At 38.5% G+C, this 26,952-nt stretch overlaps 1 long non-coding RNA gene across 1 annotated transcript in view; it reads right to left on the minus strand.

The window, feature by feature from the left end:
* Positions 1-26,952, minus strand: part of LOC121111543 — a 151,395-nt gene that overhangs the window by 49,882 nt on the left and 74,561 nt on the right. The window contains exon 2 of the long non-coding RNA XR_005862121.2: positions 16,642-16,773. This is a non-coding gene — a long non-coding RNA (uncharacterized LOC121111543). The remainder of the gene's footprint in view (positions 1-16,641; positions 16,774-26,952) is intronic.

The following is a 26,952-nucleotide window of genomic DNA, read 5'->3' on the forward strand; positions in this document are numbered from 1 at the left end:
TGGCATACCGAGCAGAAAAAATGTTGATTTTCCATGTTCTACCTCAGTCTGATTTAGCATAATGCTGCAGTATTTTTGTGACTTTTATATCTCCAATCACTTGATTACTGAGTTGCATCATTGCTGAACCCCAGCCCATAAAAAAAAAAGAGGGAACACAATGACAGTCAGCCAAAACATCACAACCAGCTGCTTGTCTAGACATATTAGTAGTGTCCTGAAACCGTGGCGGCCTGGTGATATAATCTAAAAAAATTTGCACCACTTCTTGAACTGTTTTATTGTGATTATGTAAATCTACTCATTTATTTTCACTGGAAAACATAAAGATGCGGACATAAGAAATCATGAATCATTTCTCCCTCGGTTCCTAACATTGTGATTCAAAAGGTCTCTGCAAGCTTTTTCCTGTAATGAAAGACTCCTAAGAATAGTATATTCTATAACATGAAGGGACAAATTATTAACAGTGATACAATATAATTATTTTCTTTTTGTTGTATGTGCTTATTTTGCTGTAGCAATTATTTGTTTATAAGCCATTAAGTTATTTGAAAGTCCTCTGATTTAATTAGAAAACAGTCCCTTCACAGTAAACAAAAAAGTTTAACTTTTTGTTTAAATTCCCAGTTGAATTTATCATATCGTTGGTTTGTTTGCTTATTCTCAGTCCTAATTAGAAATAGATGGTTTTCTTCAATTAAAATGTGCACATAAACTCTGTAAAGTATGTAAGAGATTGCCACCAATGGCACAAGGTATTGACAGCCCCCTCTGTACTCAAAGTTATTGGTTTCCTCAGCTCGTGAAGAAAATAAATTAGAAAAAGGAAAGCAGAAAATGGTCTCTGATGTGCTTTAGCCATGAAAGACACCTGCAGTCAAAGAAAGGAGGAAACTGTAGAGCTGCAGGTCTGAACTTTGGGTACTTTCTTCCCATGGCCTTGTTTGTATGCTATTTAAGTCAGACTTACCTCAGGTTGTCAGTGAGTCAAAATGCAACTTTTCCTGATTCCAACTTGATTGCACCTTTGAAAAACTGAGCATCTTTGAAAACAGATCTACACCAAAGGTCTCCAAGTTTAAAGAGTATTTAACAGCTAGAGATATTCTGACTATCTTGGCTGCTCAGATGGAGCTTCGATGTTTTCAAGATGAACAGAGGGGTAAGAATTTGACCGCCTGTTTTTGTCACTTTAATATTTGGCATTTCTGTGGCCTAAAAAGGCTAGGGAAATCATTTAAGAACTAATGAAGAGCTATTTACCTCCTAAATCTTCTTCCCTTGAGTAATGAAATAATTACCCTCCCATAATCATGGAAATATTCAACTTGAATCTTAAATTGAGATGTTGTGAAAAGTGGTAGTGATGTTACATAGGTGATCACCATGGTAACATTTGGAAACTGCACTGTCGTCAAGCCAGGAATGTAGTTTTGCTTTTCCCATAAGAACAGTATAAGAGACTAGGGCTGAACTCTTCCAAGTTCCCAGAACATAAGTAAATGCAGACATTCATCTGTCTTACCCATGGGGACAAATGCTTTGAAACTACACAACAGAAGAAAAAAACCCACAACCTGACCCACCAGTATCCATAGAGTGTACTGTTTGTAACGCAATACTATTGATTGTTTGCTTTTTTCCTTTTTCCTTTTTTTTTGGGGGGGGGGGGGGGGGGGGGGGGAAGGGAGAGGTAGAGATGTAGGGATGTTAAATCTTTTCAGTAGCTCAAGACAGACCCCAAAGGAACGATGCAGTGGGACAGTGGGGAAAAACTGGAAGATTTACATTACTTACATAATTAGACATCCTACAAAATATTAGAGCCATTACCTACCTTTTAAAATGTGGCTACTTTACAAAAACAGTCCTCTCATTCTGCTTGAATCTCTGATTTCTCATGCAATGTAATTTTTTTTTTTTTTTTATATATATACTAGTAGTGGTCACTGCATCCAAAGCCAGTTCAGTTGAGGCAACTCTGTCCAAGCACACCAAGCATGAGCCCTGCTGACTATTGAGGGGACAGGTGAGCAGTGCTAAGAAAGTTGTTTTCAACAAGTCTGAGAGATATGATGAGAGACCATACACTGAATATACATCCCTTTCAGAAAAGGTGCAAGATTTTACATATTGCATAATACATACAGGACAGTACAGAAAAGGCAGGAAATTTTAACAGGGTTTTCACAGAAACCAGGAGATGAAAAAACATGCTTTGAAGTAATCCTCAACAAATAAGTGATGAGAGGCTCTGTATGAAAACTGAGGGACCTAGAAGTTTCCCAGCTCAGATACCACGAGTTTCCCTTGCAGTTGCCTTTCTGCCTACAAGCTGTGTGGTGTGAAGCACACGACCCTTCCAATGGGAGACTAATTAACTGAGATACTAATTTTACATTCAGCACAATAGAGAAACTACAGTGTCAGTGATGAGTAACTGGTGCTGTGGAGATGGTAGACAGGATATCCAAACTACATCACCTGTTCATGGCTGAGATAAATGGATGCTGTGTTCCTAAAATGTACTCTTTGTTAAAAAATCCAGATCAGAAAATAGAAGATCTTGAGAAACGATGTATAATTCTAGCAAATTACCAGGAAGTAGAAAATTAAATCCTCCTGAAAAGGACATTCTACTGCAGAATTAGCATACTTGAAGAACATTCAAATTCATTCATTGGAGAGTACAAAGAAATCTCTTTGCTGCAATAAAGTAGCAAGCAGCAGGTGATGTGAGAACAGTAACAAAGGCAACCTATCCAGTCACTGAAGCAGTTGTTTCCCTTGAGCTAACAAGTGGAGCTATGGACTGCTACTGCTCGTCTTCCATTGTGCACACTGGTGTTCTCTCCCCTAAAAATGGCCATTTTTTTAAATTATGAATTACTTAAAAAGCTACAGCATGTGAACTCCAGCACGAACTCAAGAAGACTGGCCATGGCTGCTCACTGACAGCATCAAGCCTGGGCTGGGAATGGTGCAATGTCATCACACAGCATTAAGCTCCCTGCTACCCAGGAGTTACAGTGAGTGGACCACTGAAGAAGGCAGCCAAGAGTCAGTGAAATAGGAGCAGAGTCCACACCACATAGGATCCTCCTTGTCTGCTTAGTAGAAAAAAGGAAGACTGAGATAACACAGAAGGAAATGGGGCTCAAGCTCACACTGATAAATGCAGAGAGATGCTGAGGCAGAAACGGCATGTGGTATCAGGTAAAAAATACCTGCTTTAGCCAAGTGCAGACAAGGACAACTTGCAGACTTTTAGACTGTTCGAAAGACAGAGATCAGTGCAGTGTTAGACTATGAGCAGCGTTTCTTTCTTCTGTGGACAGCAGGAACACATGGCTAGCACAAGATTGCCTACAGTTCACTCTTGGAGACTTCAGAAGCTGTCAGAGACCTATTTATTAGCAGAGAGCCTGGAATAACCATTTTAACAGATGACACGTTCATAGTAGACTATGGGCACGTGAAAGATACAGCAGACTTCTTTCCCCAAAGAAGTTCTGTGTCAAATATCCTTTTTATGACTCTGTCATCCAAGCAATTTTAAACATGCATTTCAGTCTGTGGTCAGCTGCCCTTCTCAGAAGCCCTTCCATTTTCATAACCATAACACTGTCAAGAAGTAGACCTGTTTGTCTACTTCCCTTAAACAGGATCATACGGGTTATCCCCTCACGACCCGTACCCAGAGCTGCTCTCTGGGATGATCCTGGTTCTGGTCAGGAGACCAAGGGAATCTCAGCATTCCAAAGAGTTCATCCCCCTCACAGCCAGTCAGTAAATCTGGGGAGACAAGAAATAGCTCTTTCAAAAGAAAAGTTTTAGCTCTTTGCCAAAGAATAACACAATTTAGGAAAATGGGTCCAAAGCACAGAAGAGTATTATCTAAATATTTCATTACCTCAGTGTAACCACTTTATTCCAAATGAAGAGGGATCCAGCTCATTCCTGCCTCTCCTGGAAGACATAACTGTACTGCTTATAGTACTCTGCCTCTGCCTCCTCTGCCTGTGTCTGATTCAACCTGCTGACAAAGCCTTATTCGCATTGATCTGAAGTTTAAGATTGAGAAAAATAAGTCTAGGCCAGGTAAAGATTTTTTTTTTAGGTCAGGTGGGTCCAGTCCACAGGTGTGCACTAATTAATTCCCTCCCTATCACATCCTCCAGGAGCATCAGTACTATCTAGGTTAGAATATTCATCTCTGCTTCTTTTTTCTCTACCCCCCTTTTTTTTTTTTTATTCCTTTTAAAATCTCTTTGATTAACTCTGTTTTGTCTAATAGGTAATTAAGGGCTTCAGGGTTTATTTTTAAAAAGAACTAGGTATGTTTCTCTTACACAAGTTAGAACCATCTTAGAGTTAGGATTTTATTTAACGAATGCTTTATAAGCTGAATGATTTACAGGATACAGTTCCTCACATACACTGAATATCACACGTCAATCATTCTGAGGCACACCCTTCTGGAGAAAAGGTTTCTGCCTGGATATTGGAGCATTAAGCTTATCATTCATTTTCTGTTTGTCTTGGCCATTAGCTTGTATAGGCAAGAAATGTGAATCTGCTTGGGGGGCATTTGCACAGTAAGAGAGGGGACGCTGTACATGGTGAAGCAGGTATGAAAGAAATGTTGGTCATTTATTTGGTTCACCATGTGGTTCACCATGTGAAAACTGTGGTTCACCATGACCACATATCATTTCCTGCAAAACCCTCATCTCACCAGTGCTCTCCTAGTAGTTTACAAATATTTGTAAACACAGAGCCTCATTCTTCATGGGGAATGAGTTCCCCAACTCTCAGTCCTGTGGCAATTAAATGATACAAATTTATATATTCCAGTGCCTCTTCGGTAACTGAAATAAAACTGAATGTTCTATAAGTTCTTCACTTTTCCCACTCTTTGTACATAATCAGTACCATTTAATTTACTCACATCTAGGTAATTTACTTCAGAAGTTCCTGTAACTATCTGTTACAGACTATGAGATTTTTATCAAGCAGCACATGACATACCAAGGGAAAAGTTCACCGGCCCTGTTGATTTGAAAACATTGGAATTCTGCATTTACTATACAACCTATTGCCTTAATCTTTCCTGCTGGTGCTGATATTAGCCACTTTATGGCAATTGATCATTTAATTGAAATCTGACACAAAGGACATAAAACACTCAAATCCTTCCACTCTCACCCTCCAATAGCCTTTCCTCTCTCTCAAATAACTTCTCTGATTTATATGCTTGCAGCTGGCCTTAGCAAGCTAACCTAGTTTCCACTTTGTGTGATCTTCCTTTTCATGTTTGAAGTATGTGAAGTGCTCTTGATTTAGCTAACTCAGGCTCTTACTGTACTTCCTATCTTTCCTCTTCAATGCAAAAATTTCCAGTGCCCTTCGCAGAATCATCTTAAGGAACTGCCAGGTCTCATTCTTTCACTTGGGCCAGCTTCCCAAAAAATCTTACCTCCACTGTGTATACAGCAGGTATATTTACTACCTGACCACTGATATAAATCCTGACAAGGACATCAAGGATCACAAAAAAACAACCTGTTTGCAGTATATAGCATATATGATAGCATAAATGATAGTATACATATATTATATATATGTATATTATATATATAGTAGTACTATAAAAATCAGTTTCTAGTACTATAATATATACACACACACTGAATACTGAATTATTACAGTTACTGAATTGTTGACAAACATTTCTTCTTTACTCAGGAGTGGCTGGGGACTCTCTGGGTGTATCCACATTCTTCCACATCTTCTAAACAACTGAGTTTCTTCAAACCATCTTAAACTGATTGATAAAGAACTTATTAGCAATTGAAGAATTCAAAAAGCCACTAATCATGACCTCCAGTAAAAATGATATGCAGATACCTACAGGTGATAAACCATGCAACTTTATTTTCTTTAGATGCTAGCCAAGTGATTCTAGTCTCCTCTCTTGAGCATTCCTGCATCCAACCCATTCATCTCTTTTCCTTGAAGTCATTCTGGTCAATATTGTGATCTTTGGTGTTCCCAAGATTTCTAAGAGCTGGTGGTATCTTTTAGCATTTCAACAAAAACAAAAGTACAAAGAGCAATAAGTGTGGCACGCTACAAGACTAAAGCGTGTCAGTCTCTTAGATCTGCATCCATTGGGTTTTGTTGTTGTTGTTTTTTTTCCCTCTCTCTTAAAAGTTTTATTCAACTGTTTTTGATGGAGTTACTTTGAAGTGATCCCTAGCTCATAACTTGAAGTAAAACTTCTTTTAGAGCAAACATGAAAGCGTGAGAATTTTCAATGCATAATACAATCCAAGAACAAAAGTCTGACCGATAATAGTGATTTTAAAAGCAAGAGGGACCAAGACTTAATCCTCATAATCTATAAAGATTTCAGTGCAGAAATTAGAATAGAACTCAACTACCTCAACATTTCAAAATAATCTAAGATGATGTATGCCACTTTTGCTCTTGTAAAAGGTAACTACCTTTGAAAATCCCTCTGTACTATCAAGTTATCAGTGCTCCCTGTCTGTAACACTACCAAAATAAAAGCACTGCTTGTCTGGAATTGGGTTGCTGTTTTCATGCAGATTAGTAAGCACTTTTCCCCCATAAAAAATGATTAATTTGCAATGTTTAGAAAGTTTACATTCTGGACCAGCCAAGATAAATCACTCACACAAAATTATAATGAAATTCAGTCAGCATATCTTTAGTAAATATACTTTGAAGTGCTGGAAATGAGAAAGCTGGCTTTTTTTATTCTTTTCCCCCTCAAACTCATAAGAGAACAATACCTGGCATATACCAAGTTTTCCTAAAACACCTTTTTGAAAGAGTTCACAGGGTAAACATAATTTGGAACACTTTGATCACGAGTGATTGTTGACAATGAGCTAACAAAAATATTCAGTACTTCAACTATTCAGGGTTCAAGACCTGAAATGATTTCACCCAACTGACATTTTAACATCAAGGCAGAGCTAGAAAAGAGAATAAGCAACAGATATAAATACAATAACAAATACAATAACAAAAAATAGCTATTGCCTGTTCCACAATTTGCAAATGATTAAATAACACAGATATCTGTATTGTTCCCAAACTCATGATTATGAACAACTTGTTCTTCTAATTATCTGTAATTACATACATGCACTCAAATGCATCTTGGAATGCAAGTGATGTTCTTAACATGCAATACCATTTTGTAAATAGAAGTTGAGACATGTTTGATGGGGCAGTTTATCCCAAACCTCACATTCTGCTCAGAAAGAAGAACAGCACACAACTGGACCTACTTAGCATCCAAGAACTAAACTTGACTAAGAGTAACAGTTTATCTACTGCTTTCATTTTCTTCTGAAAAGACAAAGGGGGAAAAGAGGTACTTGACTTTAAAACCAAAATGGTCTACTGAGCAGAAGGAATGGACCCAGATTTATTTGTACACTGTTTTATTTGATCCCCACTGGGGGAAATAAAAAAAAACAAGAAAACAATCCAGTACGTATCCTCCTCATAATTTAAGAAGGGCAGGAAAAAAGAGGATGCTCATTTGTATCTGTTGCTAAGTGATGTGTACGAAGGCACACTACACTGCAAATGCATACTAAAATATGGTACACCGTAATATGTAAAGCAGTAGTGTAAAAATTAAAACAGCAGTGCATCTGGTGAAACTAAACTGATGAAAAATTATTTCATAATAAAACTATAAACTGTCATGACACTGTCAAAAGCTATTAACTAACCCCAGATATTACATGTAATACACACTTTTCCACAATATAATCTAAAATCTGTGTTCTATGCTACAAGCATAAGGAATGTTACTCTTCCTAGTTTTCCTGCCATAATGAGAGACTCACACTCTACTTGCTCCTCCAGCCTCTTCCAGTTGCCACTGGTCCAAGGGCATAGCAATGAAACCATGGGAATTTGTGCTAAGGAAGAGAAACACAACGGCAAAGTTGCCATAATTAACTCTGTTAGTCCACCTTACAGATGCTGAATTAGAAACAACTTGGCAATTACTCCGCACTAAATGTGCCTGGCAAATGATTAGAGTACAGCTATACACTGCAAGCAGAGAAGGAAAAGAGCTTTGGGGAGGGATACACAGGCTTCTGGGGTCACCAGGGAAAACAAATCCTCTGTAGCCTTGTTTCCTTGCCATAGGCAGCCTTGTGAGAAGCTGCTGCAGTCTTGTTTTTTTACAGCCTGGGCCAATAATGGAAAATTTTTAGATGGCTGTCTAAAGACTAAAGAAAGCCATTATTCATTTACACAGGTTGTCACTTTAAGACAGGATTTTTATTTCTGGCTAATTTTATTGACACAAGCAACTCGTAACAACTCCCGTGTAAAAGAGTGACATGTAGTATTTGTATTCATGATGCCACAAACTGTTAATTGAAACAATAACAATCCACTAGCTTATAGCAATGACTGGCAGAAATACAAGGCTTACTAAATTTGGTGACCTAATAATGTTCAGGAATGAACAGCACAGTCAAAAAGAATAAGGCTGAAAACAAGGGTGGTTCAAACTGCAGTGGGAGAGCTGACAATTTCCTCTTTTCTTGTGCAGAAAGTAGTTAGCAATGGGGAGCTTGCTTATACTATGCGCATTACACCAAGCTTCAATGCTCCAGCTGCATGGGCCAAAAAGGGCAAAGACTGGAAACTAACCTCTGCCAACACCATGTCTTTATCTACCCATTTATAGGTGATCTACACAAGCCCGTTATAGATCTTCCAGAACATGGGGTCTTAAAAGACTGATGGTTCAGACTTGCATGCCCCCACCTCAGGAGAAAATGCTGATGCAACTTAAAGAGCTACATTGAGAAGTTTGTTCACTGAGCAAGAGCAGCTAGACAATCTCCTTGATATTAACAGGAGAAATTCATAAATTGATCTACTTCTCGGGGTTAATGAAATCCAGCCCTTGATAATTAGAAGTAATCCTTCAAGTTATACCACTTTCATATGGTTTAACTGTCTATTTTGCTGTTGTCAGACATCACTGTTGCCATGTAGATGTAATTAAATCCTTACTGAAAAGAGGAAATGCACTGTGAGGCTGTGAGTTCTGAGAAAAATGATAAATCAGGTTTTTGAGGGACTAATCAAATCACTTTGAATTTACAGAGGTATTCTAAGTGAAAAAAAGCACAAGAAAATATCAGGAGAATTTCTTTGCATAATCTGCATATAAGAAAATAATTTTCAGAAATGAAATAGTCTATGTAGTGTGGCGGATGATTTATTTACTTTAATTCCATAGAGTTTGAATATCCCTCTTCTTGAATAGACTTGTCATTTGAAGCCTCCATGGACAGATGACTCTCACAGAACTAGACAAAGATGACAGATCCTTTACAAAGTATTTTCAGAATTTCTCAGATGCTGTTTCTGGTCTTCATGTTTTTATTTATGGAAACAAGCTTTGATCGACTGCTTGACTGAGGACTTTCTTGAACAAGTTCCACTTGATATCCTTAATCTTTTCATCCTGAAGTCCCCAGAAAACAAAACAGTGCCTTTTGCTATTCTTTTACCAAGTCTTACAACTCTGTAGCTCTATATGGCATGAAAGACTCCAGATCTAAAGATAATCAAGACCGCATGACTGAAGCGTGAGTCAATTGTGTGCTGATCTAGGATCCAACACTCTAAGGTTAATGCCTCTGTGTTGAAAGCGTGTAATCATCCTGAAGTATCTTCTTTGTTTTATTTTGTATTTTTGTTTTGTTTTGTTTTTTAAGAATGACAAAAAAACCCCAACACAACAGAGTCTAATTTTATGTGCCTGGGAGTAGCTATCTAAGCTTCAGGCAATACAAACACTGCTATTACTGGGGAGTAAAAGCTCTGCATAATTAACAAACATCATCAGCCTTACAGTTCCTGTAGAATGTAGTAAGTTCCTTGCCTGAAGGCTGCTCTCAGCCTAGTAAGTCTGTTTACCCTGTCCAAGATTAGATTAGTTTAATTATTATGAAAAAGACTGCTAAGATCTTACAGCCTAATTATGCAAATGTTTCTAAATGTTCACAAAAGTAATTTATTTATTTGGAGATAAATGAATCTGTTTTGTCATAAACCAGATTGCAGTCCTGGCAATGTACAAGCAGGGTTATGTGCCCTTAGGCGTATCTTTTACCACAAATGTCAGTGGGACCCCTGGATTACAACATTTATAAATACATAAATGGTTTTTAGCAGGTTTTTATTGTTTTTGTAAATTATTGTAATCCCAGAAAGAACTATCACAGGTTTAATACTCACCAACCTTGTTATGAAAACAGAGTTTCTCAGCAGAAGCATTTAAAAGATGCTAACAGCTAAAACTTTCCTAGTAGACCTATTAAGGTGCACCTGTTTTATTATGCTTTGGAATCAATATCTTCAGAAGGGTTCCCTCCTCCTAGTACAGGCTCTTACTGCTAAAATAACCTGCATCAGTAAGGTACTACTATTCTAAATAAGGTGGTAGCATTCGAGGCAGACAGTGCTAAGCATGTCTGGAAGCAACTCCTCTTTACATTAGGAATTCTGTAGGTTTTTCCTTGTAAACCTCATTGCAGTCTAGAGATTTAATTCTTCATCTACGTGTAATTACATGACAACACATGAAATAGATGCAGAGAAACGATTCTATATTTAGCTGCTGCTCTAGTTTCATCACTATTATAATGGAGATAACCCTAGGCAGTACATTGCTGCCCTCTGTGAACTCATACACATTCAAAGGAGAGTATATTTTGGAACAGTAGACGCTTCAAATCTGATCTTGACCACAATGAAAGCTGTAAAGCTTAACACACTGCACAGCTATGTAAAATGAAACAGGACCTAAGTCCAATAAAAGACTGGCCTTTAAAGAGTCAGATCTTTTCATAATGAGACAGTTTATCTGCAGGCAGGTGACACTTTACACACTGCAGAGCATACACTCTGCCTCTCAGAGGCATCAACTTCTGAGGAAATTAACATGCACCTTTAAAGCACAAAACAAGAAAAGTTTAGCTGCATGTTAATAGTAAAGCAAGTGAAACAATTCACAGCTCTTTAACTGGGACACTGGAGGCCAAGTTTAAATAAACTGTGAAGTCAATTTGATGTAGTAATGCCTTCTGCTATCAAAGATTATTTCCTATTTGAGACAATAGCAGGGCATTTTGCTGGAAATATATTGTATTAAAAGCAACACAATGACTTCTTGTTTTGTTTATAAATTAACCATTCCTTAAGTAAGCAGGGCAACAGATCTACAGGGGAATTATACCCACAGTTCTCCTGTGTGTATTAAATGGAAAATGTGAGCAATGATTTTATCTGGCTGCTATGACATCATCGTTATCATGGATATTCAAGATATTAGAAGCTGTGTGCTGTCAGTTAAATGATCACATCTCAAGTGCACCTGCTTTATAATTATTCATTTGGAGCAGGATCATTAACATATTCCTTTAGTCATTTACAGGCAATTTGACTCTACAGTAATGATTTTTTTTTCCCCTCTTTGTAACAAATTAATGATATATATATAAATACATGAGTACAAATGAAATTCATACAATTCATATCGTAATTAGTGCATACCCAAAAGTCTGAAGGCTGCCTAACTTGCATTTTCCCTCTGGTAGGCAGCTATTCTGCAATCACCTAACAGCTACAGCACTATAGATGACTCTTTCAGAAGAAAGATGCCTGTCAATGTTCTCTTCTTTCAATGACGACAACAACTTAGTAGTCAGGTTAGCAGCTGACACCTTGGAAACAAATTTTTTTTTTGCTCTAAGCTCAAGAGTTTATGTGATGAAAGTAGAAGAACTATGAAATTGGATGTTCATTACCTCTTTCTATTCTGCAGCATAAATAACAGAGGTGTTTGTCTGATATCCCCTGTAATGGCCTTGGCCCAGGTTTCAGATAGATTTCCTCAAGGCTAGACAACCTGGAGAATCATCAGATAATTGACAAGCATGTACAAACACACAGGAGCATGTCCAAGCTCTTACAGTACACCTTAAACACTAATGACTCATCTTGGGGTTTTCCACAGCTCACATACTGACAGAACTTCCCTAAAACCTCCATCATTAGTGCAAGATAGTCCTGATCTCACCTTAAACGCAAAGGTCTTTATGGCAGACATTACTGCTGGGCTGTAGGATGTTGTAAGACTGTCAGAAAACTGCACTGCAAAGTCACTTTGGCCCAAAGAATCTCTTTTCTGTAACACCTGAGATGCAATAATTGCCTACTCCAGGCAACACCTTTACCTCACACGGTGTGGCAGACTACAAAAACACACAGCAGAGTCTGCACAGATCATTCCCGTGTATTATTTCCCCTTAGCATGTTGTTGGATTTCCAGAGGCAAACAGTGAGGAACACGGGAATCAAATCAAGTTCCCTTGTTAATTACACACAAAAGAAAGGCATCAGTGCTCACTGAACTACTGGGCAAAAGTACATTTGTTGGGTGCGCCTACGTTGTTTCCAGCTGTCCTGTTTGTCACATTGATAACAGGACAGCCAGCAGAACTTCAGCAGGTGGAGGGAGAAAGGAAACAGACACATGGGAACATTTCTTCTTTTAAACTGCCCTCCAAAAATATTCAGAAAACACCCACCACGTAGGGAAGTTTCTTCCCATAACTATTCTCTTCAGGAGTATCCTGGGAACATCCAAAAGAAAGAGACATCTAAAGATAGGAAAAAAGATTTCCAGCTTCCCTCCTGGTGATGTTAGAGTTCTCCTAAGGATGCCAGAAAAGCCCTGGGGGAGACTCACAGGAACACTCTGCCACTGCTGAGCAATACCTCTCAAACAAGTCTGCCAGAGGAACCCAAAGCGCCCTCAGTAAGAGCAGCTGCATGTGATCACAAGGAACTCTGAGGCAGCAGTTTGTAGCTCTAAGCATCAGAACACAGACCGTGGCATTCTGGATGACATACATGATGCAGAAAAACTCTTGGATGTGTCTGAAATTATTTCTGTGCTAGACTTCTGGCTGGGAATCTTGTCCTTTAAACACCAGCATTTTTTTCCATTCAACTCCTCTGGGTCAAGATACCAGTCGCTGAGATGGTGAACCGACAGCATCTGAGAAACTTTGTAACGTGATGCAAACATCCCTGAGCTTTCATGATCTGTTTCCCTAGTTATCCTGAGGAAATTACATCACCCTGTGTAGAACAAAAGCCTTACAAAAACAGTAGTTTGTGGTACGGTTATCACATTGTCTGGTTATAATGCGTCAATTTGACAGGTGCATAAAAAATTAAATCAACATATTTACTAATGTCATCGGAGGGTGAAGGCAGCACCATTATTAAAAACGTTACAGAAAGCTGAAGAATACTAATTACCAAATGACACACCAGTCATAAAAATCAAAGCACAGACACCGTGATGGAAGCAAAGAGAAGGTGGACCCTCAGTGGGTTTTTTTTCAGGTGATAAACTACTCAGACAATCTCACCATATAACAATACCCACTGTGCAGGATATGCATCATTCCCATGTATCACATAGAAATGTATATTCAAAAAGACTACCGAAACCTTTGAATATTGCACTCACTCTATCAGGATAATTTACTGTTTTTAATATACAACTAAGATGCTACAGAAAACAAAACATTGGATTATAATTTATTTTACATTACTGGAAGATGCTCCCTCAAACGGTGTATTCTGCATTATTGAAAACTGAGCACTTGCCCTCCTTATTCTCCTGGTACAGCTCAGGTCACCATCACTGGACCAGATGGCTCTGCTCTGTAGCCCTTTCTCCAGACCCAATGTCTCTAGTGTGGCATGGCAAGGGTTCACCTCTCCCAGAATGAAGTGACATCTCTCTGGCTCTTAGGATCTGCACTGCACATCCCTGCATACTAGACATTGTTAGTTACTCCCCAGTCAATGAAGGACTGACTCTTCACAAATTTATCCTGCTTTGCACCATGACAACAACAGGTTAAAGCAATTCACAAACAGAAGAAAGCATCTGTTATTCTTCCACACAGTGAAAGCATCGGTACCAAGACAGACAGCCAAAGGAGAGTACTATACATATATTCTCCTACCTCACACAGCCCTGCCCAGCTTTGGATGGAGAGCAAGTCCTTCAGCTTATAATGCCTTGGTGCTGTAATTCTTCCCTTGGTCTGAGCTGCTCTCTTTCTCTTCCCCTCTTTACTACATCTCTCTACATCCCTTTCTCTTTCCTCAGGACGGAAGAATGTGAATTGTCCCTGGCCATGAAATAAGTCCTGGAAAGAGAGATCCACTCCATTCTGGATTGCTTTTGGGAAAATTTAAAGCTGTGCATCTGAAGTTATCTTCCCTGTGCCAGCACTTTCCCTTTCTGTCTTCTAACTTTAAAGACCATTTTACAGCCTTCCTTGACATAAAGCCGCATTCACTCAGGTAGGAATACGTAAGTTTGAAGAAACCCACAATACACATCAGAATAATGCAGAGAGCTCATCACGACTCATTCTTACTTTCTTGGCATTCACTGAAAGCAGTTATCGATTCGTGAACTGCGTGATATCACTGAACAGTGCCCGAGTGCCTTTTCTGGGGGACAAGACTTGCACAGCCGAATGTCAGATTTGTGTTCAGAGCCAGAGCTGAATCCTCCCAGGTCCTTCCTAGCCTGCCCAGCACTGGCCCAAGCAGCAGGTATCCCATTAAGTCCTCTTTTAAGCCTTCCTGAGCCTCTGTAACCACAGAACCAGAGGTTGCAGCCCCTAGCTAAAAGGGAAATGGACCTTATTTGCTCCGGGTTACTGTTCTGTGGAGTGTGGAAGTGAGGCAGAGACCACTTTTCCACCCATCTTTGCTGTATTTCTGCTTAGACCAGCTACTGGTTCAACAACTGAAAACACACACACTACAGTAAAAGGTATCTTTAAGACATTGACATTTGCCAGAAATTCAGTTACCTTGACTTCTGAGAAAGTAAGCAAATATTACGGCACCTATATGTGACACAGGCTAATAAACAAAACAAACATTACACCATTTTTCATCCTTAACTGTTCAAGTAAAAAGAAAAATAAAAAAAGCAAAAGCAGACTACACAGTACTTTACACTCAGAATGGACTTGTTTCATTTTACTGAGGCTTTCTGTATCACTCATCACTGAGGTATCCAAAAACAACGTGGTTTGCTGATGGAACAATAGCCTGTAAATTTCCAAATCTGAAATATTCATGAGAAGTAGGTAATGACATTTACAGCTTAACAAACACACACTTTGAGCTCCTAATGAAAGATCATAAAAAGCCAGAGTGCAATGTAGCATTACCCTTTGCTTTGGGACTATTCTGAAAGACTCATTCTACATAGGAAAACAACTAACGGAGTTGGGCAATTTCCAGTAATAGCAGTCATCGCCTGGGAGGACATCTGTGGCCTATCCAAGACTACAAGGGGTCCCTGAGCATTGCTGAGTAACTCTTAGAGAGCAGCATCCCATCTAGTGGAAAGGAATGTTATTTCCTGGAACAGCAACTGATGGAGCAGGTCTGCTCAGAGCTGAGCCCAGTGATTATCAAGCTGCTAAACATTTGACCCTCCTTTCCATTTGCTCTGTTGTTTGCTAGACAATGTTTCATTCAACTGAATGGCTAATCTCTTTTGAGGAAAAAAAAAAGAGCAATAATCTGCCAACGTTATATCTATTTTCATTTTTAAATGAACATTATCATGTTACAGATTTGCCAGCTCCATGCAACAATTATTCACTTGATTATTTCAGATCCCACGCTCCACTAACACACAGTTTTGCTGACTTTGAATAGATTCAATTCTTGAGATAGTTGCATGTATTTCACAAAACCCAATCTAGTTTCCCAAATCTTGAATACATCATAAATATACATCTAACACATGAAATTGTCTTCAAATTGAGTATTGCAAATATTAAGTTACAACAAATACAGTGCTGACGGGAAAAACAAATCAAATCAAAACCCCAAGAGCTGTTTCTACAGCAAAAGTAAAAATATGCTGTCATTCCGAATGCAAAAATTTCTCTAAATTCATATTTGCTATTGATCTGTCAAGAGATCACATTACATTGAGTTTCATTTTTATTTCTCCCCATATCAAAGCCATTCCATAACTTGTGAATCCTCCATAAAATAAGGCAGAAAAAAGACTTATCTTTTATTAACAGAATTCAGCTAAATCAAGGGTGAGTTCCCCACTGGTAATGAAATCAAACACATTGAAAGGCCTCTGCAACTTTGATGAAAAGGAATTTGGATACCATCATAGCATCTGCTGACTGCGGTATTTAAGGTACCAGGTAGTTTTGTGTTAATTGATGCAATTGATGCATGAATGTTTAGACAGATGACCAAGAACATGCCATAAGCCAACTTGAATACATCCACCGTTTCCCCTTGCCCTTCCAGGATGTTTCAGTGACCTGCTACCACTCTTCCTTTCCACAGACAGAGGATGAGAATTAGAGCTCACTCCCTTAACTCAGGAGCAGAAGTCAGAACATTAAGCACTATTTAATTTCCCTTTTTCAAGAGCTCAGGCCTTTTTGAACCCACATCACGTGTTCTTACCGGGAGTATGCCCTCTCTTCTTTTTCTTCTTCTTGAAGCAGGAGCCTCTCTCTGCTACATGCAGTATCTTGTCACGCCTTTTTCACATGGCTTGCAGCTTCATTACAAGCATTTTGCATATCTGTCTGGAACCTGTAGATGAAAACAGCTTTTTAATGTTTGCTGTAGTCTCGAAGAACTGTGCATTTATTCAACTGAAAGCAGTAATGATGAAGGGAAAAATATTATTTTCAGCACTACTTTCATTGCACATTTCCAAGATGAGGCACTGAAGCTTCATTTGCAGTCTGCTGCAAAGCAAATCATGACTTACATTTAATACGAGAATTGTGCACTGCAGCAATATGGACAGAAGAGATGAAACTTCTGACTATGTATCTCAAGATAGGGTGACAGAACATGCTATGCTGCTACACATCAAGTGCCAGCAGCCAAATGTTGGAGTAATATAATCCCCTGCTCACTTAATGCATCTTTGTGCAGAAGCTGACACAGCTGTGTGAATGTTATAGGACACTGACTTGTACCAGAGGCTTCTCTTTGCAAAAATAAAGTCTACAGAATTAAGTTTCTCAGTTGTCTGGCTACTGAGACTGGAAGATAATTAAAGCGGTCTTCCACAAGATGGCTCCCTCTCTCTGTTCGTATTACTGACTCACAGCAGTGTGAAGGGAACATAAATAATATTCAGGACAACCGTGCAATTATGATTTGGAGGAGTAAGAGTGCCTCCACATGGGAGCAGAAATGCTTCACCAAATTAGGGCACCTATGTGACAGTCAAGAACTGTATACCATTCATTTTCTACAGATTGGAAAGGGGCTGGAAGGTTCAGTGGGGTGATTTGGAATCACACCTTTGGAATGGCACAGGCTTACACACACCACTCGCACTCCAAGCTGGGGGCTTCAGCTTCTCAGCCACGCATCTCAAGTTTGGAATGCAGAAAAACATCTGAAGTGTATCACCCAACACATGGTTTATTACATTAACAAAAATAGGATTAGATCTGATGCCTAAAAGGAATGAGATGAGAAAATAGCATTTCCTACACATTAGAAATGAATTATTTTTATGCAGCTAGAACTGGCCATTGAGTCTTTGCTCCTTACCATATACACTGCACTCATCATTCAGTATCCAAAATGCCCTCTTGCAGTACCATGGTTGCCTCTGTAGCATGTTTCTATTAAAGGAAGGAGCTATGCTCTCCTTCTGTAAACTCCCTCATTCTAAAGCAAGCACTTCTTGGTTTGTATTACAAGATGACGTTACCTGGAGAAACCTGAGCTGTAAGAAGAGCAGCCATTCTGCTGTAGCTGCTGCCAGTCACAAGCAGGACATGCAGCAGAGAAGCACCAAGGAAAAATTAAGAAATGCCCACACTCCTGTCTTTCCCATGATTCCACTTACAGTACCATTATGCTGCAGCAACCCTGTTGTTTTCTGCACAGGTGCAATAGCACACAATCAGGAGAACACAATCCCACTCCCACTAGACAGCCTGTCCCCAGTGCTATTTCACAGCCCAGGTAATGACCTCCTCCACTGAAACACTGATGTCCTCCTCAGAAAACATTCCTGTTTCCTACTTGTGCCCATAGGTATCAGCGCTGGTGAGTGGAGTTCAGTAAACACTTGGTACGCTGTAGGTAGCAACACATCTTCTCCTTCAGCTAAGGCAGTAAAAAAGGACTGTAATTCATAAAGAATGTAAAAGTTGTCCTGGCAGCAATATGGCTTATCTCCGTGCTGACAAAAAAAAAAAAGGAAGACTTTCTTGAAAGAAACACATGGATATTTCCCTCACACGCTCTCAAATCTGTGTTAACTCAAAGTTATTTCAGTTTTACTGTCTGCAAAACTTAGGAACATCAGTAAAACCTCCAAGATCCAGTTCTGATGCCATACCGATTTGAATTGCTTCAAATAATCTTACTGTATAGAACCCAACACCAGGTAATCTGAAAAGAAAAAAAAGCTACAATTTTTGCTTGCAGCCTTGTAATTTCCTGGAATCGTGCTGACATTTAAGCAAAAAATCTTCATCAAAATCCACTGGAAGTTCTATTTAAGAACTGGTGGCAGGATGTGGGCCATTGACTTCCGTACAGTTACTCCAAGCTGAACTGCTGAAATCTGAGAAGCACATCCTTAGTCTTTCCTATAATCTTAGGCATATTTAAGACATTACAGAAGACATGTTGAACTAAATGAATACATGCACAGGATTCCTCTGGAGCCTTTATGGACCTCCTTTCTTTTAGCTTTAGCTTCCACGGGTCTAATTTATACCTCAAGATAGACTCAATGTGAAGAAAGTTCACCTTACCTGCACATCAAAGTTTGTGTGGGAATTGAGCAAAAGTTGTTGCTGCATTACAGAATGTTTCTTATATTTTTAATTTGCTATTAAGTTTTAAAAGAATACCAGCATCTTTATTGCCAAAATCATTGATGAAATTACATTAAAATCCAAATAAGACCAGTGAAATGTAAACAGAAATGGTTAATTTTCCTCTGTTGAGATGTTTTAATACTTAGGGACTATTTTATGTCTCCAGAGACTCAAGAAGCAAGTCATGCAAAAAGTGGTGTGCATGCAGGAGAATCACCACAATGCCCTGTGGGACCAATTCGAGCCCCATCAAAACTGAAGTCTCTCCACTGACTTAAGAGAGGTTCAGTGCTCCTCCTTAATAAGCGTTTTCTAAACCTAAAGAACCATTAGGCCTTCCAACCTCCAACAGCACTTTACCAACAGCACTTTAACAGACTGAGACTCCCAGGACAACATGCAACTGAAAACTGATGCAGTACTACAACCTACAGAACGCTCAATCCTACATAGGTGACTCCAAAAGTAATACCTCCTATTTATTTCCATGGAAACCACAGCAACTACAAGAGCACAATAACGTTGTTTGATGGAGTAAATTCTCAGCTACAAAATACTATTTTTCAACACAGCCACCACTATTAGCTATGCATTTTCACTAATGTTAAACAAGAGCCTGCATGCTGCACTTGTAAAAATCTGCAAGTCTGGGATCTGAGAGCAGCCCCTGCTCTAAAAGGAGATTTTTTCTTTTTTTTTTTTTTTTTTTTACTGTGAAATAACACCAAAGTCAGGATTAAAAGACAATAAACAGAAGTATTTACTAAAAATTAAACGGAGTTTGACACTGTAGAATGTAGATCAGCAACACAGGAATTTTCACTGGATATCAAAGTTTCCAGAGTAATAATGGTCTGTGCAACCAGACCTCATGCTTGTAACCCAGCTCCTAAAAACATATTGTCACTGCCGAGATCAGAGGTCACCAACACATAATTACCATCACTGAAATGAAAACAAAAACATTGCCAAAATAAATTCTCAAGTTTGTATTTTGATTCACTGGATTCTGGACCTTTTCATTTTAAGAAGAAATCTGCAAAACCCACTTTCCTATGAAGCACTGCCCAGAAAACATACATAGTTTATCATGGCAACTGTTCTCATGTCTAATGCATATTTACTCTGTATAGGGAAAAACCAGTTATATGTTTTTGCTTAATTTGAATTAAGTTTCTTCATGAAGCAATTACTACGCAAACCAAACTTTTAAAACTGAAAATATTAAGCAGATGAATCCTATGGTACTGAAAGCAGAGCCACTCTTTTGGCTTTTCATTAGCTTCATTTTACAGTTGCATGTGTTTCTGACACAAACAAGTGCTGGAGAAACTCTGTATGTGAATATTACTAAATACAAATTAATGATATCACTGACTTCCACAGAAAATTCAACATACAGTTTTGTTCATGAGCGTTTATAATGAGAGGATGCATTGTGAACAGCAGTGCAATCACTAATGAGTACTATAACTGGAAACAAATATTTAGCAAGCTGTATCTACAGTGGTCAAGTACACCTTCAGCCTTGAACTGGCAAACTCATGCTGTGGGACAGCTGCTAACAAGGCAACTACACTAAACCAAGCAGCACAAACTGAGCTTCTGTCTTATCACAAAACCAATTTAAGTAGTTTAAAGATTGGTCCTAGATGATCCAATCTCAGCCTTACGTATTTGGAAAGCTTTTATCTGCATACCAATAGCGCACACTTCTGAAAAGCAGAAGGACATTTCTCAGTTGAATAAATAAATCAGTTAGGATTTCAGTCAAACTACTTACATATTCTCAGTTAGCTCTAAGTGAGTTCCCTGTTCCTTTATCTAATTCTTTCTATTTTGTGCTTGTTTAGGAGCTACACGCTTGCCCAACACTATTTTCACCCATCCATCCACACCAGAATACGAAAAAACTGGGAATGCTGGTGTGCAGCATGTAAAGCTTCTGTATAATAAGCAACTTTCCAAAATACTGGGAATTCCTGTAAATTATTTCTTCCTGGAACATGGAAGGAAGAAGATGGCTTTGACCCTTTATACAAAAATCTGACAATCTCCTTAACAAATATCTCCAAGCTATAGCAGCTAACACATATTTATGTGGAAGATGGCTCAGAATAATTGATTAGGTTTGCTGAGGTTCCGGTTAAGAAACTGCAGCTGCAATCTTTTTTTTTCCTTCCCTTACTGTTCTCTTGCATAACAATTTCCTCCTTATCATTGCTCATTTTCATGCAGAGCATGTTTGCTTATTTGCTATGGTCAGTAGACATTTTATTTTAATTACTTCAAAGGTAAACGCATTTGGCTCTTATTTCAGGTAAGAAAAACAAGTAACACGATGGTTATAAAACGGCATAGGAAAAAATGTCCAAAATATGACATACCAACACTCAAAACACAGATGCATAATAAATGCACTGTTTGCTTTGCCTTTGCCTAGACCTTTTCCTAGCAAACACAGCAGAGGCAACAAGTTAACTTATCTGCTACCTAAATCTTTACAGAGGTTACTGTGTAGTTACTTATCAAATGCAAATCTACAACCTCATTACTATAATTATGTAGTAACCATCCAATTAACTCCTGGGGTAAATGCATGTTGCTCTTGCGCTTTCTGCTCCAATCCACATTTAGCTTTAAATTTCTGTTCTTACTATGTGTGTACCCAGTAGTTATAAGGCCCTTTAGAGACACGAATCCCCCCCCGTTATTGATGCAGGGAATCAGATAAGTTGCAAAAACATGAGTAGCTTTAAGAAGTTGTTGTGGCTAGATAAGAGGGATTTAGTGTGAACACAGAGGGAGCAGGAGAAAGAGTCCATATGTGCTGTGAACTTTCCCAATCCATTCCAAGGATGGATTAGTCAGGAGGAACAAAATCATAAACTAGCATCAATCATTGTAATTTTAATTAAATCCATGAGGCATCATCAACCCACAGGAAAACTGTCTTGTCATGCTACATGATGTATATTAAAAGAAACAAGCATCTTGATATGGAAAGAAACAGGAGAGAGACATTGATGCAAACTAACCATCCAGGTTCAGATGCCACCCAGTTTGACAGATGCAAAATTTATTACTATTTTAGAATGACTACTACAGAAATCTTACATAAATTGAATCAAAAGCTGAGTAAACTGAGGCACAAAGCTGCTGAGTTACTTATGAGTGTCCCTGCCTCCCCTGAGGCCCAGCTCATAGCTCAGAGGGGTTGCTGGGCTGGGACATGGAGATGTATCCAACTACACCTCACCGCAGTGAGATCCCAATGTCCTATAGCCAGTGCAAGAGCAGAAGGTGAAACTTTGCTGTTCAGCCTTCCAGAATAAAATTAACACACTTTTTGTCATGGAAATGTGAATAAATGGGATAGAGAATCTTCTCCAGACATGTCAACAGTAAATATTTTTGAGAGATATAAGAAAGACGTAAGCAAGTCCTTTCTGCAGCCAATAAAACTGCCCTGAATTCCAGCATGGATGAGTCTGTTCCCCTCTTCCAGATGGCTTCGGGGAATACATTTATTGCCCTCATTCTCTTTAAAATCCCCCAATCTCTTCGAGGGCACGCAAAAAGAACTGCTTTGGCAAATAGAATTTAATTGCATTAAATAGGAGATCTTTTCCCCATAGATATTCTACATTTGCCACAAAAGAAAAAATAAAAACCATCACACCCTGAAAATACAGGCATGGACCAAGTAGAGTCTCACTGTAAAAAGTTATTCCATGCTATTGGCTTCCATCCAAAAGGTACCGCTAACAGAGGTAATTTAAATATGCTCTAACACAGGAACAAATGCCTGAGCTCAGTTGCTCTCTTTGTCGAAACCTATTCTTTCAGAAAATCATTTTCTTTACCCATCGGACAACAAAATGCATTGTCAAGAAATTTTATAGCAATAATTATAAAAGATGTCCATTTGAACCCATTGAGGTCTTACTGATTTTATAACACCCAGCAGACCTCCCTGCAGGAGAACGCTATATTTATGTTAGCAATATATGCGAGAATTGAGATCATAAAATTAAATGACCACATAGAACTGTCATTTATATGATGAGCGCCTACGTATGTGAAGGCTGGTTTATCTTGTGAGATAGGGTAGTACTAAATGGTCCACTCTCAGTCAATGCTTTTAATCACGCATTTCTTCACTGCTTCTACAATATTACACTTGAAGGACTGGTAAGCAGTTTGCTATGAAATGTTAAATGGCTACTGGCAATCCAAGCCCGATGGAAGTACTCACTAAAATAGAAGTACAGTACATATTGTATGCAATTGTTTTATGAGAGACATTATGGTTACTAGAATAACATTTCACCATTACCAACCGCTGAGAGAAAAGTCATTAAGATATTTGGCAAGCCAGTGTAATTTTTCAGCAGAACTACAGTATGAGACCTCCGAATAGCTTCTGTACAGAAAGGCGAGCTGTCTCAAGAAAACAACTTAAGTCTTCGGTGTCATTTTATTCAGAGGGGTTTATTTTCAGATGCCAATGAGAAAGTTATTGCTGCAAGAGAGCGAACAATTGAGCCTTAACCCTTATTATAACAGCACAATTTCAGAAGCACTATAATAAATCCTGCAGCAGCGTTTCCATTAAAAATCTCTTTTCTGAGGAGCTTTTATGCTCTGTAGTGTCATTCAGACACTTTTATGAGAGATTTCTTTAAACTATTGTTCTAAAAATGAAGAGAGATTAAACATGTGTTTAAGCACTGCTAAATGCTGAGAAGGAAATAAACAAAACTCAGGGCACTATTTTAATCTCAGCCTCTTCTCATGGTCTGGTTTTTTTTGTTTGTTTTGGTTTGGTTTTTGTTTGTTTTTGAAAATTCCACAGCAACAGAGATGAAAAATCTCCCCCTGCACGGGAGCAAAGAGGTCTGTGCCGGACAGAGCCCCCTGCCTACCATCACTTGTGCCAGCAGCTGCACATTTGTCATATGGCCATCAACATATTAAATACCAAATCACAAACACACAGATGTCATCCCATCCTGGTCATTTCCAGTAAATATGCCTTTCCTCTCCCTAGAACTGCACTTTAATGATGTGATGAGGCACTGCAGCTTCAAGGTGCAAGCATTTTCAACCCAAACAGCCACTATGCATCACCAAACGAAATCCTTTTCTCTGTAACAAGAACAGTAACGACCTATTACAGTATTATCACAAGGTAACAAAACATAAGTAATGAGACCCAGTGCAGCCAAATGCTTCTAGTTGTCAATGTTTCCAATGGAAACAATGACTTCTGGTTAACGTGAGCTGACAGCAGAGCTCATGAAAGCCCTGTAAACGATGCAGGCCAGAATTAAACAAGCCACTATTTTGTTCCTCTTTCTGTCTGCAAGTGCAGCCAGAACAACCCCGAAACGGTGAGTAGTTTCAATAGGATTTTCTATTTATTGAATTTGGAAGAAGGCAATTCAGATATTCAACTTATTTATTGTTATTAATCTGATATTGTCTACTTCCCACATACATACATAGCAACAGAAAATATACCAGCTAGATTCAAACTCAAGGAAACATTTACCTGGAGGTCCAGTCACTAACAGAAAAATAAAGAAGTAGAAACTTTGTCAAATATGGCAACAATTTCAAAGGATAAACAGAATGGAAAAAAAAGTATCACAATTTACTTCATGTTTGTCAGCAGTCATCCCACAAAGGAAATATGCATCTGAGAAAGTGATGGTGGAAATTAACACATTCTCAGGTGAAACCACATGAATACCAAATTACACCGAGGCTTCCAGCCAAAGCCATCCTGCTCAGAAACACAGTCCTCCCATTCCCACTGGAACTTTCTATATTTATATCATTATAGCTCTGATTTTGCAAGCATTTATGTATACACTTGATATTGCCACTATAAGCAATTCCTACTGGCCTTCCCCCAGCACAGAAATAACCCCCAAATGTAAAAGTGGTCACTAACCAGGAGAGATGCTCAAGTCACTGTTAGCTTTCACATTCATGTCTATCTGTAGTGCCTCCATGCATTTAGATTTATGGCAGGTATTCACAATCAAGCAAGAATTTTAGAATTATGGAGCAATACTTTTAGGGCCACAACAGAATATAAGAGAAATCTAATGAACAAAAGGATAAAGGTATTTTCTAGAACTCAATGGCTGAACTGAACAACTATTAACAAAACTTGTTCTTTTTAAAAACAAAGCATTAAAAAAGGCAAACTTCTTTTTCTTACCAAAATAATGGCCAGGAACTCAAAGTAACTGCGCCTTGATGCTCATTAAATTACTCCTCATACATCAGCGAACTAATTTTCAGGACTTCATTCCACAAATTAACTCCAACTACACACACTGAGGTATACATTATATTTGTATTTAAATCGTATTCTCATTTGGATTCCACAAAATTAATAACTGCATTTATTAAAGATGTATTTTTACTTCTCTGCCTCCTAATTTCATGAGTTTGTGTTAGAACCAGATCACCAAATTGGATACAAGAAAACAATATATCCATGCACTGATGAAAATTGTTTTCCCTTTGGTCTTCACGACAAATAGATTTCACTCTCGTTTCAAAATTCAGTTATCACCATTTCTCCCCCATTCCCTTTCCTAAGGCTTTTAGCTTTTAAGAATAATTGTGCACATGCACACAGATCAACACAAACAAACGTTTTATCTGTAAAGCTCATCTGTTGTGCCAGAAGGGTGTGTTCTTCATCTTTTTTAATTTAGAATGCTAATTTTACAGAACGTGAGAATTTAGAGAGAGTTCTTCACAGCTCCTGTTCCCATGAGAGCTCTCTCTAAAAAGTTAATAACATTAACAGTTTTTCTATTAATTTTGCCTGACTTTACGTAGGGGTTTGTTTTGTTTTGGTTATTTTTGGGGAGCCACCAGAAGGGAAAATAACTCTAAATCTATAAATATTAAAAAAGTTGCTAAAATTTCCATCATTAAACTGAAAATATCAGAGCTTCTCACTACTTTACTGGGTTTCCACCAAAGTCACCAACATTTCTGCATCATTCAGTAAAACCAAACCAAAACAAACAAAAATAATCCCAATGCCTAAAACTTAATGAACTGAAAGTGAGGCAGCAGTTTACAGTTACAAGAGCAGTTCTTAGCATCATTAAACTGCTGAATCGCAATGCTTCCAAAAGAACTTAAGAAAATACACACTTCAGCCCAAAAGTGGAGCAGGGGTAATGTGATGAGTAAACAGGATTACTTGTTTAAGCATCCAAAGTTTGCAAGGCTTGCAAACCCTAAGGAAAAGTTAATTGAAGTCAATAAAGAGGGAGGAAAAACACTGAAAAATTAAGTAATAAACTGTGCAAAGCAAAATATGAACTGATCAGTTATCAGTGCCTGTGGGATATCTTTGCCTGCAGCGTTCTGGGACAGATTCTGAGCTTTCTATGTTTACCATGTGCAGACCCCGCTTAAATCAACGAAGTCATGCTGCCTTTGCAGTTCTTCAACTGACAGAGAATTTGCCTATTCCAACAAAACAACGCCCTGCCCCTCTGACAGCTTACAAGAAAAAACGAATACCACACAGGTCTTCTCTAACTGCTTTGACAGATTACTTTGGCTCTTTCTTTTACACAGGATTTGGAGGTGGAAGATCTGGGATCCAATTCTCTACTGTAGAAATCTTATACCAACAAAGCTCCCTTAACGTCCACTGACAGTGACTGTTTACAGACACATAATGGGGAATAATCAAATTCAGAACTCTGCCAACACATTTTCTTGTCAAATTTCTTCTATACATCACATATTTGGGAGCAGTATTCAGTTCACATTCAAAAGCTTTCAGGTATTATCAGATACCTTGCAACCACCCTGTAGAGTTAGAAAGAATTTTTCTAATGTGAGCTCTTTCAACTCTTGGAAG

This window comes from Gallus gallus, chromosome 9 (assembly GCF_016699485.2).
Source record: "Gallus gallus isolate bGalGal1 chromosome 9, bGalGal1.mat.broiler.GRCg7b, whole genome shotgun sequence".
Lineage (NCBI taxonomy): Eukaryota > Metazoa > Chordata > Aves > Galliformes > Phasianidae > Gallus > Gallus gallus.